This window comes from Electrophorus electricus, unplaced genomic scaffold (assembly GCF_041902795.1).
Source record: "Electrophorus electricus isolate QZ-2024a unplaced genomic scaffold, ASM4190279v1 Scaffold139, whole genome shotgun sequence".
In the NCBI taxonomy this organism is placed as follows: domain Eukaryota; kingdom Metazoa; phylum Chordata; class Actinopteri; order Gymnotiformes; family Gymnotidae; genus Electrophorus; species Electrophorus electricus.
The window spans coordinates 147,501-162,500 of NW_027658421.1; the positions used below are offsets into that span (position 1 = coordinate 147,501).

The 15,000-nt window shown below is 54.8% G+C and overlaps 3 non-coding genes across 3 annotated transcripts in view; all 3 read left to right on the plus strand.

Annotated features, from left to right (window-relative positions):
- The first annotated feature begins 11,044 nt into the window (after nt 1-11,044).
- Nucleotides 11,045-12,883, plus strand: LOC145654619 (18S ribosomal RNA). Its single transcript, XR_014120827.1, has one exon. It is a non-coding gene; the product is annotated as an 18S ribosomal RNA (ribosomal RNA).
- An 882-nt stretch (nt 12,884-13,765) lies between these two features.
- On the plus strand, nt 13,766-13,919 carry LOC145654608 (5.8S ribosomal RNA). Its single transcript, XR_014120816.1, has one exon. It is a non-coding gene; the product is annotated as a 5.8S ribosomal RNA (ribosomal RNA).
- A 617-nt stretch (nt 13,920-14,536) lies between these two features.
- LOC145654629 (28S ribosomal RNA) overlaps nt 14,537-15,000 on the plus strand; it is a 4,149-nt gene continuing 3,685 nt past the window's right edge. Inside the window, exon 1 of the ribosomal RNA XR_014120837.1 lies at nt 14,537-15,000. This exon is cut by the window's right edge and continues 3,685 nt beyond it. This is a non-coding gene — a ribosomal RNA (28S ribosomal RNA).

Consider the following 15,000-nt stretch of genomic DNA (forward strand, 5'->3'; position numbering starts at 1 on the left):
TGCATGGTCCGCCCAGGCCCAGAGCTACTTTGCTGGGTATGATTCTGTGACCTCTTGGGTCTGGAAATGTGGTACTTTGAATGATTAAAAGAGTGAAACGGTCTGAAGTGTGCGCAGGTGTAAAGCAACCTTGCTAGGCATGAAGGTGTGACCTCCAGGGCCTGGAAGTCTGGTGGTAGTAGTAGTATGATTTAAAGGCACAAAGTGATTGAAGTGTGCCCAGGCCCAGAGCTACTTTGCTGGGCATGACTGTGTTTGACCTCTTGGGCCTGGAAGTCTGGTGGTAGTAGTAGTATGATTTAAAGGCACAAAGTGAATGAAGTGTGCCCAGGCCCAGAGCTACTTTGCTGGGCATGACTGTGTTTGACCTCTTGGGCCTGGAAGTCTGGTAGTAGTAGTAGTAGTAGTAGTAGTAGTAGTAGTAGTAGTATGATTTAAAGGTACAAAGTGAATGAAGTGTGCCCAGGCCCAGAGCTACTTTGCTGGGCATGACTGTGTTTGACCTCTTGGGCCTGGAAGTCTATTTCTAGGCTTATATAAAGGGTCAAACTTCTTGAAGTGTGCCCAGGCCCAGAGCTACTTTGCTGGGCATGACTGTGTTTGACCTCTTGGGTCTGGAAGTCTGGTGGTAGTAGTAGTAGTATGATTTAAAGGCACAAAGTGATTGAAGTGTGCCCAGGCCCAGAGCTACTTTGCTGGGCATGAATGTGTTTGAACTCTTGGGCCTGGAAGTCTGGTAGTAGTAGTATGATTTAAAGGCACAAAGTGATTGAAGTGTGCCCAGGCCCAGAGCTACTTTGCTGGGCATGACTGTGTTTGACCTCTTGGGCCTGGAAGTCTGGTGGTAGTAGTAGTATGATTTAAAGGCACAAAGTGATTGAAGTGTGCCCAGGCCCAGAGCTACTTTGCTGGGCATGAATGTGTTTGAACTCTTGGGCCTGGAAGTCTGGTAGTAGTAGTAGTAGTAGTAGTAGTAGTAGTAGTAGTAGTAGTAGTATGATTTAAAGGTACAAAGTGAATGAAGTGTGCCCAGGCCCAGAGCTACTTTGCTGGGCATGACTGTGTTTGACCTCTTGGCTCTGGAAGTCTATTTCTAGGCTTATATAAAGGGTCAAACTTCTTGAAGTGTGCCCAGGCCCAGAGCTACTTTGCTGGGCATGACTGTGTTTGACCTCTGGGGCCTGGAAGTCTGGTAGTAGTAGTATGATTTAAAGGCACAAAGTGATTGAAGTGTGCCCAGGCCCAGAGCTACTTTGCTGGGCATGACTGTGTTTGACCTCTTGGGCCTGGAAGTCTGGTAGTAGTAGTAGTAGTAGTAGTAGTAGTAGTAGTAGTAGTATGATTTAAAGGTACAAAGTGAATGAAGTGTGCCCAGGCCCAGAGCTACTTTGCTGGGCATGACTGTGTTTGACGTCTTGGGCCTGGAAGTCTGGTAGTAGTAGTATGATTTAAAGGTACAAAGTGAATGAAGTGTGCCCAGGCCCAGAGCTACTTTGCTGGGCATGACTGTGTTTGACCTCTTGGCTCTGGAAGTCTATTTCTAGGCTTATATAAAGGGTCAAACTTCTTGAAGTGTGCCCAGGCCCAGAGCTACTTTGCTGGGCATGACTGTGTTTGACCTCTGGGGCCTGGAAGTCTGGTAGTAGTAGTATGATTTAAAGGCACAAAGTGATTGAAGTGTGCCCAGGCCCAGAGCTACTTTGCTGGGCATGAATGTGTTTGAACTCTTGGGCCTGGAAGTCTATTTCTAGGCTTATATAAAGGGTCAAACTTCTTGAAGTGTGCCCAGGCCCAGAGCTACTTTGCTGGGCATGACTGTGTTTGACCTCTTGGGCCTGGAAGTCTGGTAGTAGTAGTAGTAGTAGTAGTAGTAGTAGTAGTAGTAGTAGTAGTATGATTTAAAGGTACAAAGTGAATGAAGTGTGCCCAGGCCCACAGCTACTTTGCTGGGCATGACTGTGTTTGACCTCTTGGGCCTGAAAGTCTATTTCTAGGCTTATATAAAGGGTCAAACTTCTTGAAGTGTGCCCAGGCCCAGAGCTACTTTGCTGGGCATGACTGTGTTTGACCTCTGGGGCCTGGAAGTCTGGTAGTAGTAGTATGATTTAAAGACACAAAGTGATTGAAGTGTGCCCAGGCCCAGAGCTACTTTGCTGGGCATGAATGTGTTTGAACTCTTGGGCCTGGAAGTCTGGTAGTAGTAGTATGATTTAAAGGTACAAAGTGAATGAAGTGTGCCCAGGCCCAGAGCTACTTTGCTGTGCATGACTGTGTTTGACCTCTTGGCTCTGGAAGTCTATTTCTAGGCTTATATAAAGGGTCAAACTTCTTGAAGTGTGCCCAGGCCCAGAGCTACTTTGCTGGGCATGACTGTGTTTGACCTCTGGGGCCTGGAAGTCTGGTAGTAGTAGTATGATTTAAAGGCACAAAGTGATTGAAGTGTGCCCAGGCCCAGAGCTACTTTGCTGGGCATGATTCTGTGACCTCTTGGGTCTGGAAATGTGGTACTTTGAAGGATTAAAAGAGTGAAACGGTCTGAAGTGTGCGCAGGTGTAAAGCAACCTTGCTAGGCATGAAGGTGTGACCTCCAGGGCCTGGAAGTCTGGTGGTAGTAGTAGTATGATTTAAAGGCACAAAGTGATTGAAGTGTGCCCAGGCCCAGAGCTACTTTGCTGGGCATGACTGTGTTTGACCTCTTGGGCCTGGAAGTCTGGTGGTAGTAGTAGTATGATTTAAAGGCACAAAGTGATTGAAGTGTGCCCAGGCCCAGAGCTACTTTGCTGGGCATGACTGTGTTTGACCTCTTGGCTCTGGAAGTCTATTTCTAGGCTTATATAAAGGGTCAAACTTCTTGAAGTGTGCCCAGGCCCAGAGCTACTTTGCTGGGCATGACTGTGTTTGACCTCTGGGGCCTGGAAGTCTGGTAGTAGTAGTATGATTTAAAGGCACAAAGTGATTGAAGTGTGCCCAGGCCCAGAGCTACTTTGCTGGGCATGAATGTGTTTGAACTCTTGGGCCTGGAAGTCTATTTCTAGGCTTATATAAAGGGTCAAACTTCTTGAAGTGTGCCCAGGCCCAGAGCTACTTTGCTGGGCATGACTGTGTTTGACCTCTTGGGCCTGGAAGTCTGGTAGTAGTAGTAGTAGTAGTAGTAGTAGTAGTAGTAGTAGTAGTAGTAGTATGATTTAAAGGTACAAAGTGAATGAAGTGTGCCCAGGCCCACAGCTACTTTGCTGGGCATGACTGTGTTTGACCTCTTGGGCCTGAAAGTCTATTTCTAGGCTTATATAAAGGGTCAAACTTCTTGAAGTGTGCCCAGGCCCAGAGCTACTTTGCTGGGCATGACTGTGTTTGACCTCTGGGGCCTGGAAGTCTGGTAGTAGTAGTATGATTTAAAGACACAAAGTGATTGAAGTGTGCCCAGGCCCAGAGCTACTTTGCTGGGCATGAATGTGTTTGAACTCTTGGGCCTGGAAGTCTGGTAGTAGTAGTATGATTTAAAGGTACAAAGTGAATGAAGTGTGCCCAGGCCCAGAGCTACTTTGCTGTGCATGACTGTGTTTGACCTCTTGGCTCTGGAAGTCTATTTCTAGGCTTATATAAAGGGTCAAACTTCTTGAAGTGTGCCCAGGCCCAGAGCTACTTTGCTGGGCATGACTGTGTTTGACCTCTGGGGCCTGGAAGTCTGGTAGTAGTAGTATGATTTAAAGGCACAAAGTGATTGAAGTGTGCCCAGGCCCAGAGCTACTTTGCTGGGCATGATTCTGTGACCTCTTGGGTCTGGAAATGTGGTACTTTGAAGGATTAAAAGAGTGAAACGGTCTGAAGTGTGCGCAGGTGTAAAGCAACCTTGCTAGGCATGAAGGTGTGACCTCCAGGGCCTGGAAGTCTGGTGGTAGTAGTAGTATGATTTAAAGGCACAAAGTGATTGAAGTGTGCCCAGGCCCAGAGCTACTTTGCTGGGCATGACTGTGTTTGACCTCTTGGGCCTGGAAGTCTGGTGGTAGTAGTAGTATGATTTAAAGGCACAAAGTGATTGAAGTGTGCCCAGGCCCAGAGCTACTTTGCTGGGCATGACTGTGTTTGACCTCTTGGCTCTGGAAGTCTATTTCTAGGCTTATATAAAGGGTCAAACTTCTTGAAGTGTGCCCAGGCCCAGAGCTACTTTGCTGGGCATGACTGTGTTTGACCTCTGGGGCCTGGAAGTCTGGTAGTAGTAGTATGATTTAAAGGCACAAAGTGATTGAAGTGTGCCCAGGCCCAGAGCTACTTTGCTGGGCATGAATGTGTTTGAACTCTTGGGCCTGGAAGTCTATTTCTAGGCTTATATAAAGGGTCAAACTTCTTGAAGTGTGCCCAGGCCCAGAGCTACTTTGCTGGGCATGACTGTGTTTGACCTCTTGGGCCTGGAAGTCTGGTAGTAGTAGTAGTAGTAGTAGTAGTAGTAGTAGTAGTAGTAGTAGTATGATTTAAAGGTACAAAGTGAATGAAGTGTGCCCAGGCCCACAGCTACTTTGCTGGGCATGACTGTGTTTGACCTCTTGGGCCTGAAAGTCTATTTCTAGGCTTATATAAAGGGTCAAACTTCTTGAAGTGTGCCCAGGCCCAGAGCTACTTTGCTGGGCATGACTGTGTTTGACCTCTGGGGCCTGGAAGTCTGGTAGTAGTAGTATGATTTAAAGACACAAAGTGATTGAAGTGTGCCCAGGCCCAGAGCTACTTTGCTGGGCATGAATGTGTTTGAACTCTTGGGCCTGGAAGTCTGGTAGTAGTAGTATGATTTAAAGGTACAAAGTGAATGAAGTGTGCCCAGGCCCAGAGCTACTTTGCTGTGCATGACTGTGTTTGACCTCTTGGCTCTGGAAGTCTATTTCTAGGCTTATATAAAGAGTCAAACTTCTTGAAGTGTGCCCAGGCCCAGAGCTACTTTGCTGGGCATGACTGTGTTTGACCTCTGGGGCCTGGAAGTCTGGTAGTAGTAGTATGATTTAAAGGCACAAAGTGATTGAAGTGTGCCCAGGCCCAGAGCTACTTTGCTGGGCATGATTCTGTGACCTCTTGGGTCTGGAAATGTGGTACTTTGAAGGATTAAAAGAGTGAAACGGTCTGAAGTGTGCGCAGGTGTAAAGCAACCTTGCTAGGCATGAAGGTGTGACCTCCAGGGCCTGGAAGTCTGGTGGTAGTAGTAGTATGATTTAAAGGCACAAAGTGATTGAAGTGTGCCCAGGCCCAGAGCTACTTTGCTGGGCATGACTGTGTTTGACCTCTTGGGCCTGGAAGTCTGGTGGTAGTAGTAGTATGATTTAAAGGCACAAAGTGATTGAAGTGTGCCCAGGCCCAGAGCTACTTTGCTGGGCATGAATGTGTTTGAACTCTTGGGCCTGGAAGTCTATTTCTAGGCTTATATAAAGGGTCAAACATCTTGAAGTGTGCCCAGGCCCAGAGCTACTTTGCTGTGCATGACTGTGGTTGACCTCTTGGCCCTGGAAGTCTGGTGGTAGTAGTAGTATGATTTAAAGGCACAAAGTGAATGAAGTGTGCCCAGGCCCAGAGCTACTTTGCTGGGCATGAATGTGTTTGAACTCTTGGGCCTGGAAGTCTGGTAGTAGTAGTAGTAGTAGTAGTAGTAGTAGTAGTAGTATGATTTAAAGGCACAAAGTGCTTGAAGTGTGCCCAGGCCCAGAGCTACTTTGCTGTGCATGACTGTGTTTGACCTCTTGGCTCTGGAAGTCTATTTCTAGGCTTATATAAAGGGTCAAACTTCTTGAAGTGTGCCCAGGCCCAGAGCTACTTTGCTGTGTATGACTGTGTGACCTCTTGGCCCTGGAATTCTGGTGGTAGTAGTAGTATGATTTAAAGGCACAAAGTGAATGAAGTGTGCCCAGGCCCAGAGCTACTTTGCTGGGCATGACTGTGTTTGACCTCTTGGGCCTGGAAGTCTGGTAGTAGTAGTATGATTTAAAGGCACAAAGTGATTGAAGTGTGCCCAGGCCCAGAGCTACTTTGCTGGGCATGAATGTGTTTGAACTCTTGGGCCTGGAAGTCTATTTCTAGGCTTATATAAAGGGACAAACTTCTTGAAGTGTGCCCAGGCCCAGAGCTACTTTGCTGTGTATGACTGTGTGACCTCTTGGCCCTGGAATTCTGGTGGTAGTAGTAGTAGTAGTAGTATGATTTAAAGGTACAAAGTGAATGAAGTGTGCCCAGGCCCAGAGCCAGGCCTGGGCAGCAGGGGGCGCTCCTGGCCATGCCCAGCGAGTTTCGTGCGAATCGGACCTGGTCCGGAAGAGATACGAAGGGAAAACTCATTACTCGTCGGGGTGGCACATCCAGGCTCTCGACCCTCCCAAAGCGTCCGACCAGGGTGCACCCTGCCGGGCATGGTTAGCCGCCAGCCCCCTTCCTGGAGGTCTGGTTGGCACGGGGTTTTGATTTATCGGTTTCATATCTCTGGGCTCCTTGGGAGCAGAAAGTCGGTTGAGGGCCCTTTGGAAAGAGCCGGGGCTGCCGTTTAACGCTGTCCAAGCGGCAGGCGAAGCGCACCCACCGTTTTTACGCTATGATTTTTTAAAACCGCCGGGGCGGCAAACACAGGGCCGGTCGGGTTTGAAGACGAATATCTCTTCGGCCCTTGGGAGGAGAGAAGCAGCGCGGGTCACCTTTGAACGCGCTCGCTGCCAGGAACGTCTGGCGTAAAAGTTTCGTGGGAATCGGACGTTCCTAGGCTGAGAAGCGAGCGCCCGCCCTCGGGCGGTCGGGGGCCCCTTTCTCATTCCCCGTCTGGGCTAAAAATACGAGGTCGGACCCGATGGACTCGGGAGACTGGAGAGTACCAGGGAGACCCTGGAAGCAGGCGACCCGACCCACGCTTCGCTGTCTCCTCGGCCCTCGGGAGTAGAAGCGCGGGGACGGTGGCGTGGGCAGCAGGGGGCGCTCCTGGCCATGCCCAGCGAGTTTCGTGCGAATCGGACCTGGTCCGGAAGAGATACGAAGGGAAAACTCATTACTCGTCGGGGTGGCACATCCAGGCTCTCGACCCTCCCAAAGCGTCCGACCAGGGTGCACCCTGCCGGGCATGGTTAGCCGCCAGCCCCCTTCCTGGAGGTCTGGTTGGCACGGGGTTTTGATTTATCGGTTTCATATCTCTGGGCTCCTTGGGAGCAGAAAGTCGGTTGAGGGCCCTTTGGAAAGAGCCGGGGCTGCCGTTTAACGCTGTCCAAGCGGCAGGCGAAGCGCACCCACCGTTTTTACGCTATGATTTTTTAAAACCGCCGGGGCGGCAAACACAGGGCCGGTCGGGTTTGAAGACGAATATCTCTTCGGCCCTTGGGAGGAGAGAAGCAGCGCGGGTCACCTTTGAACGCGCTCGCTGCCAGGAACGTCTGGCGTAAAAGTTTCGTGGGAATCGGACGTTCCTAGGCTGAGAAGCGAGCGCCCGCCCTCGGGCGGTCGGGGGCCCCTTTCTCATTCCCCGTCTGGGCTAAAAATACGAGGTCGGACCCGATGGACTCGGGAGACTGGAGAGTACCAGGGAGACCCTGGAAGCAGGCGACCCGACCCACGCTTCGCTGTCTCCTCGGCCCTCGGGAGTAGAAGCGCGGGGACGGTGGCGTGGGCAGCAGGGGGCGCTCCTGGCCATGCCCAGCGAGTTTCGTGCGAATCGGACCTGGTCCGGAAGAGATACGAAGGGAAAACTCATTACTCGTCGGGGTGGCACATCCAGGCTCTCGACCCTCCCAAAGCGTCCGACCAGGGTGCACCCTGCCGGGCATGGTTAGCCGCCAGCCCCCTTCCTGGAGGTCTGGTTGGCACGGGGTTTTGATTTTTCGGTTTCATATCTCTGGGCTCCTTGGGAGCAGAAAGTCGGTTGAGGGCCCTTTGGAAAGAGCCGGGGCTGCCGTTTAACGCTGTCCAAGCGGCAGGCGAAGCGCACCCACCGTTTTTACGCTATGATTTTTTAAAACCGCCGGGGCGGCAAACACAGGGCCGGTCGGGTTTGAAGACGAATATCTCTTCGGCCCTTGGGAGGAGAGAAGCAGCGCGGGTCACCTTTGAACGCGCTCGCTGCCAGGAACGTCTGGCGTAAAAGTTTCGTGGGAATCGGACGTTCCTAGGCTGAGAAGCGAGCGCCCGCCCTCGGGCGGTCGGGGGCCCCTTTCTCATTCCCCGTCTGGGCTAAAAATACGAGGTCGGACCCGATGGACTCGGGAGACTGGAGAGTACCAGGGAGACCCTGGAAGCAGGCGACCCGACCCACGCTTCGCTGTCTCCTCGGCCCTCGGGAGTAGAAGCGCGGGGACGGTGGCGTGGGCAGCAGGGGGCGCTCCTGGCCATGCCCAGCGAGTTTCGTGCGAATCGGACCTGGTCCGGAAGAGATACGAAGGGAAAACTCATTACTCGTCGGGGTGGCACATCCAGGCTCTCGACCCTCCCAAAGCGTCCGACCAGGGTGCACCCTGCCGGGCATGGTTAGCCGCCAGCCCCCTTCCTGGAGGTCTGGTTGGCACGGGGTTTTGATTTTTCGGTTTCATATCTCTGGGCTCCTTGGGAGCAGAAAGTCGGTTGAGGGCCCTTTGGAAAGAGCCGGGGCTGCCGTTTAACGCTGTCCAAGCGGCAGGCGAAGCGCACCCACCGTTTTTACGCTATGATTTTTTAAAACCGCCGGGGCGGCAAACACAGGGCCGGTCGGGTTTGAAGACGAATATCTCTTCGGCCCTTGGGAGGAGAGAAGCAGCGCGGGTCACCTTTGAACGCGCTCGCTGCCAGGAACGTCTGGCGTAAAAGTTTCGTGGGAATCGGACGTTCCTAGGCTGAGAAGCGAGCGCCCGCCCTCGGGCGGTCGGGGGCCCCTTTCTCATTCCCCGTCTGGGCTAAAAATACGAGGTCGGACCCGATGGACTCGGGAGACTGGAGAGTACCAGGGAGACCCTGGAAGCAGGCGACCCGACCCACGCTTCGCTGTCTCCTCGGCCCTCGGGAGTAGAAGCGCGGGGACGGTGGCGTGGGCAGCAGGGGGCGCTCCTGGCCATGCCCAGCGAGTTTCGTGCGAATCGGACCTGGTCCGGAAGAGATACGAAGGGAAAACTCATTACTCGTCGGGGTGGCACATCCAGGCTCTCGACCCTCCCAAAGTGTCCGACCAGGGTGCACCCTGCCGGGCTAAGAGAACAGCCAGGTGAACCCTGGAGGTTCCGAACTCCAGACCCCTGGACCCGACGGCTCAGTCCGCCTCAGGTGCACTACAGAGGTCCTCGGGCTGTCCCTGAGTGCATTAAAACGGAAATCAGAATTACTCCCCCGGGTGGCACTTCCAGGCTCTCGACCCTCCCAAAGTGTCCGACCAGGGTGCACCCTGCTGGGCATGGTTAGCCGCCAGCCCCCTTCCTGGAGGTCTGGTTGGCACGGGGTTTTGCAAATAGGTCCCGTCGGGTATATGGGAGAGCAAAGAGAATCAATGGGGTCCAAGCACTAAATTCATCCAGTGGCGTTCTCTGGAAGCCCAAGGGGAGTCCGAGGGGTGTTCGGCCGGCAAGGGGAGCTCTCCCTCGGACACATGATCAAACGCCTGTCCCCTACCGGAAAGTGGTGTGCTCTGGATGCCCCCCCCCCCCCCCCATCCCCCGAGGGGGGTGCTTATCCCGCGAGGGGAGCCCTCCTCGGGTTAAGTGAACCATCATGCCGATTCCCCTATGGAAGTGGGCACATCCAGGCACACAGTCTGCTTTGCTCTCCCCGACCCGAGTGCGTCTGTTGGGCTGAGTGTACGCCCAGGCAACTGGATCCAATGGCTCAGTCCGCCGCAGCGTGCTTCGACGATGGGTCGTACAGCCATGCCACCAGGGTGGGCGTGTTTGTAAATGTACCAGTGGATTCTCGTCGGCCTGCCACATCCATGGTATCGACCCACCAGGCCTGTCCGACCAGGGGTTGACCCTGGACGGGCACGGTCTGTGGTTTGGCCCTTGTCCTAGATGAAATCGGGCACGGGGTTTTCTGGCCAGGTACCATCGGGTTACTGGGAGAGCGGCTTCGGTCTCCAGGTGAGACCAATGGTGAAGCAGCACGAGGCAATGGAGAGCATGCAAAGCGATGGGGAAGCCATGCACGGCAATGGCCACGAAAAAAAAAAAAAAATCACCACGGAAGGAACGTGAAGAACAAGGAGGAGTGTAGTGACACTGCCCAAAGCTGCCCGGTGTTGCAGGGGTCTATTGGTGTGTTGCTTCCTTGTTTGGTAGAGTGGAGTACCAGACCCGCCAGGGGTAGGCAAACCATTCCCCCTACGGTAAGTGAGGAGCCAGCCATTTGACGAGCGGGTGTCCACGTGTACGGGTGCGAGCGCTATCCCCCCACACGGGGTTAGGCCACGGCCTTAGGTGGACGTCTGCCGACCAGCCCCGGCTGATCCAGAACTTCTGATGTGGAGAGCGGTTTTGACAGATCCTCCCTGGTTCTAGCGGGTCAAGCCTCTGATGGGGGGTGGGGGTTATTTGTAACCCATCCCAGAACTCTCTGGGGGAGACTCAGACGGCCAGTCTGTCTACTCAGTTGTCCTATACTGGTGTCTGTGGTTTGGGAGGAAGGGAGTGCCCTGCTTTGTTGGCCTCCTCTTCAAACCTACCTGGGCCCACGAATCACTCTTCTTGGTTACATCACGAAACGTAGGTTGAGCGAGGCTAGGGGGGAGGGAATTCGACGAGGTCTTTCCCTTGTCCCCCCACCAGCGGCCCACGAAAATCAAAACGGCGTGAAGAGAGGGAACGCCGAAAGCACCTGGAGTCGGCCGTCCGCACCTCCGGAGGAGGTGGACGGGGTACGGTGCGGGCATGACCGGATGGGACAGCTTTGCATCAAGGTGAGAGGTCGGCGTCCGAAGGCCAGAGGGCGGTGCGCGAGCACGTTTACACTGGCCGCGGAAGCTGTCCTGGGTAGCCCTGTATGGCGTCTGGACCTGACGGCGCACGCACTTACAACCCGCTGCTTCCTAGCCCCCGGAAGGGGAGGCGGATGTCACTCGTGGTTCATCCCAGACCACGGTGCAAACTACCTGGTTGATCCTGCCAGTAACATATGCTTGTCTCAAAGATTAAGCCATGCAGGTCTAAGTGCACACGGCCGGTACAGTGAAACTGCGAATGGCTCATTAAATCAGTTATGGTTCCTTTGATCGCTCCACACGTTACTCGGATAACTGTGGTAATTCTAGAGCTAATACATGCAAACGAGCGCTGACCCTTCGGGGGATGCGTGCATTTATCAGACCCAAAACCCATCCGGGGGGCTCGGGCCCCCCGGCCGCTTTGGTGACTCTAGATAACCTCGGGCCGATCGCGCGCCCTCCGCGGCGGCGACGTCTCATTCGAATGTCTGCCCTATCAACTTTCGATGGTACCATAGTCGGCTACCATGGTGACCACGGGTAACGGGGAATCAGGGTTCGATTCCGGAGAGGGAGCCTGAGAAACGGCTACCACATCCAAGGAAGGCAGCAGGCGCGCAAATTACCCATTCCCGACACGGGGAGGTAGTGACGAAAAATAACGATACAGGTCTCTTTCGAGGCCCTGTAATCGGAATGAGCGTATCCTAAACCCATGGGTGAGGACCCATTGGAGGGCAAGTCTGGTGCCAGCAGCCGCGGTAATTCCAGCTCCAATAGCGTATATTAAAGTTGCTGCAGTTAAAAAGCTCGTAGTTGGATGTCGGGAGTGGGCTGGCGGTCCGCCGCGAGGCGTGCCACCGCCTGTCTCAGACCCTGTCTCCCGGTGCCCCCCGGATGCCCTTGGCTGGGTGTCCGGACGGGGCTCGGAGCGTTTACTTTGAAAAAATTAGAGTGTTCAAAGCGGGCCCGCTTCTCGCCTGAATACCTGAGCTAGGAATAATGGAATAGGACTCCGGTTCTATTTTGTGGGTTTCCTGAACCAGGGCCATGATTAAGAGGGACGGCCGGGGGCATTCGTATTGCGCCGCTAGAGGTGAAATTCTTGGACCGGCGCAAGACGGACGAAAGCGAAAGCATTTGCCAAGAATGTTTTCATTAATCAAGAACGAAAGTCGGAGGTTCGAAGACGATCAGATACCGTCGTAGTTCCGACCGTAAACTATGCCGACCCGCGATCCGGCGGCGTTATTCCCATGACCCGCCGGGCAGCGTGAGGGAAACCACGAGTCTGTGGGTTCCGGGGGGAGTATGGTTGCAAAGCTGAAACTTAAAGGAATTGACGGAAGGGCACCACCAGGAGTGGAGCCTGCGGCTTAATTTGACTCAACACGGGAAACCTCACCCGGCCCGGACACGGAAAGGATTGACAGATTGATAGCTCTTTCTCGATTCTGTGGGTGGTGGTGCATGGCCGTTCTTAGTTGGTGGAGCGATTTGTCTGGTTAATTCCGATAACGAACGAGACTCCGGCATGCTAAATAGTTACGCGGCCCTCCGCGGTCGGCGTCAAACTTCTTAGAGGGACAAGTGGCGTTCAGCCACGCGAGATGGAGCAATAACAGGTCTGTGATGCCCTTAGATGTCCGGGGCTGCACGCGCGCCACAATGGTTGGATCAGCGTGTGCCTACCCTACACCGAGAGGTGCGGGTAATCCGCTGAACCCCATTCGTGATGGGGACTGGGGATTGCAATTATTCCCCATGAACGAGGAATTCCCAGTAAGCGCGGGTCATAAGCTCGCGTTGATTAAGTCCCTGCCCTTTGTACACACCGCCCGTCGCTACTACCGATCGGATGGTTTAGTGAGGTCCTCGGATCGGCCCCGCCGGGGCTCCTCGCGGGCCTTGGCGGAGCGCCGAGAAGTCGATCAAACTTGACTATCTAGAGGAAGTAAAAGTCGTAACAAGGTTTTCGTAGGTGAACCTGCGAAAGGATCATTAACGGGTAACGCTGTCCGGCGTGCCTCCTCTCCCGACCCCCTCGACTTCGCCGTCCCCCCGCGTCGGGGCCCAGGGTCGAAAGGGTCTTCGGGGTTGCTGTTACACGTGGTCGCTTGCAGGTCAGGCTGGACAGAAGGCATAAAGGAGGAGCCTAGTCCCTCCCACCCCTTCCTCGTCCTCCGCCTCTTCCTCCGCGTCGTCCTTCAGCACCCCCCCCCCGCAGGCCCCGGTATTCTCTGGGTTCCAGCGCGAGAGACGCGTCGTTCAAAAAACTCGGCGTCCCCGCTCGTCGGGCGAAGGCCGGTTTCCCCTCACCTTGCCGGCAGGAGAAGCGCCTGCGAGTCGAGCGGGTCGTACGGGTCCGTCCCGCGCCCTCCCTCTCGCTCGCACGGCCGCTGCCTCCGTCCACCGCGAGGGGTTTTCCTATTTTGTTGTCCTTGTCATTCATCCCCGTCCCCTTGCTCGCTGACGAGCGGACTTTCCGGGGGGGGTTGCGAGCGCTGCTCCTCGTGGGGCAGGCCATGGCCCTTCCTGTGTTCGTCCGCCCACCGGCGTCCTGGGGCGTGGTGGTGGTGGGTGGCGCAGCCGGTTCCCCTGCTTCTCTCTCTCAGAAAGGAGTCTCAGGGGGACCCCCGGCAGGTACCTAGGGCTTGGCCCACGCTACGTGAGTTCCACCCCTTTCGAGGGGTCGGACGGGGCGGGCGCGGAGGGCCGCGGTTCAAAGACTGACTCGTCTGCCACGTGGGGCGTGTGGGCAAAGCGCAACCCCGCGCCCGTTTCAACACTCGCAGACGGGGGCGCCTGACCGGTTGGTGAAACCTTTTAAACCTGTCTTTGTAGTCGTGGTGAAAGACCTAAACTGAGCCTGAAATAAAAGAGTACAACTCTTAGCGGTGGATCACTTGGCTCGTGCGTCGATGAAGAACGCAGCCAGCTGCGAGAACTAATGTGAATTGCAGGACACATTGATCATCGACATTTCGAACGCACATTGCGGCCCCGGGTCCATCCCGGGGCTACGCCTGTCTGAGGGTCGCTATTCCTATCTGTCGGACCTGCCTTCTCAGGCGGGACCGCGGTTGGAGGTTCGTAGGTGGGGGGGTGCCCCCTGGCCTCCGTCTTCCTAAAAGCAGACGGTTCCCGGTCGCTGTCTCGGTGAGATCCGGTCGGTGGGTTCGCTGCGGTTGAGTGCCCGTTCTCCGTGCACAAGCTTCTCCTCCCCCGCTTCGGTTCGTTTCGGTTCGTTTCGGCTCCGCTCCTGGCCTGGCCAGGAACGTGGTCCCCTGCGCCCGAGAAAGAAGCGAGCGTGGCTGCCGGTGGGTTCTCTCCGCTTTGGCTGCCCACGTTTTCGCTTCTTTTCTCACCCCCTGCGCAGGCGGATCACGGAAAGGTGTCTGTTCTGTTCCGTTACGTGCGCGAGCGGAGGGAGGTTGTTGTTACATGCGTTCCCCCCCCCCCTCCCCCGGTGGGGGGGGTGGGGGGGGTCGGGGTTCGGGTGGCTCTGCCTCTGGCGTTTTCCTTACGGGCCGACCTGTCCGTGGCACGTCCGTGACGTCCCGACCTGTGTCCTCGTTAGCCCGGGTGAAAAGGGACTCGTCCCCTAACCCGGCGGTGTTCACGCTTCTGGGCAACCCTCCAGAGCGAACTCGGGAGCGACCTCAGATCAGACGAGACAACCCGCTGAATTTAAGCATATTACTAAGCGGAGGAAAAGAAACTAACAAGGATTCCCTCAGTAGCGGCGAGCGAAGAGGGAAGAGCCCAGCGCTGAATCCCCCGTCCGGGTGCGGGCGAGGGGAATTGTGGCGTATGGAAGTCTGTTTTCTTCCTGGCGCGGGCCGGGGGCCTGAGTCCTTCTGATGGAGGCTCAGCCCGTGGACGGTGTGAGGCCGGTAAATGGCCCCAGCCCCGCCAGGGTAGCGGTCTTCTCGGAGTCGGGTTGCTTGGGAATGCAGCCCAAAGTGGGTGGTAAACTCCATCTAAGGCTAAATACCGGCACGAGACCGATAGCGAACAAGTACCGTAAGGGAAAGTTGAAAAGAACTTTGAAGAGAGAGTTCAACAGGGCGTGAAACCGTTAAGAGGTAAACGGGTGGGGTCCGCACAGTCTGCCCGGG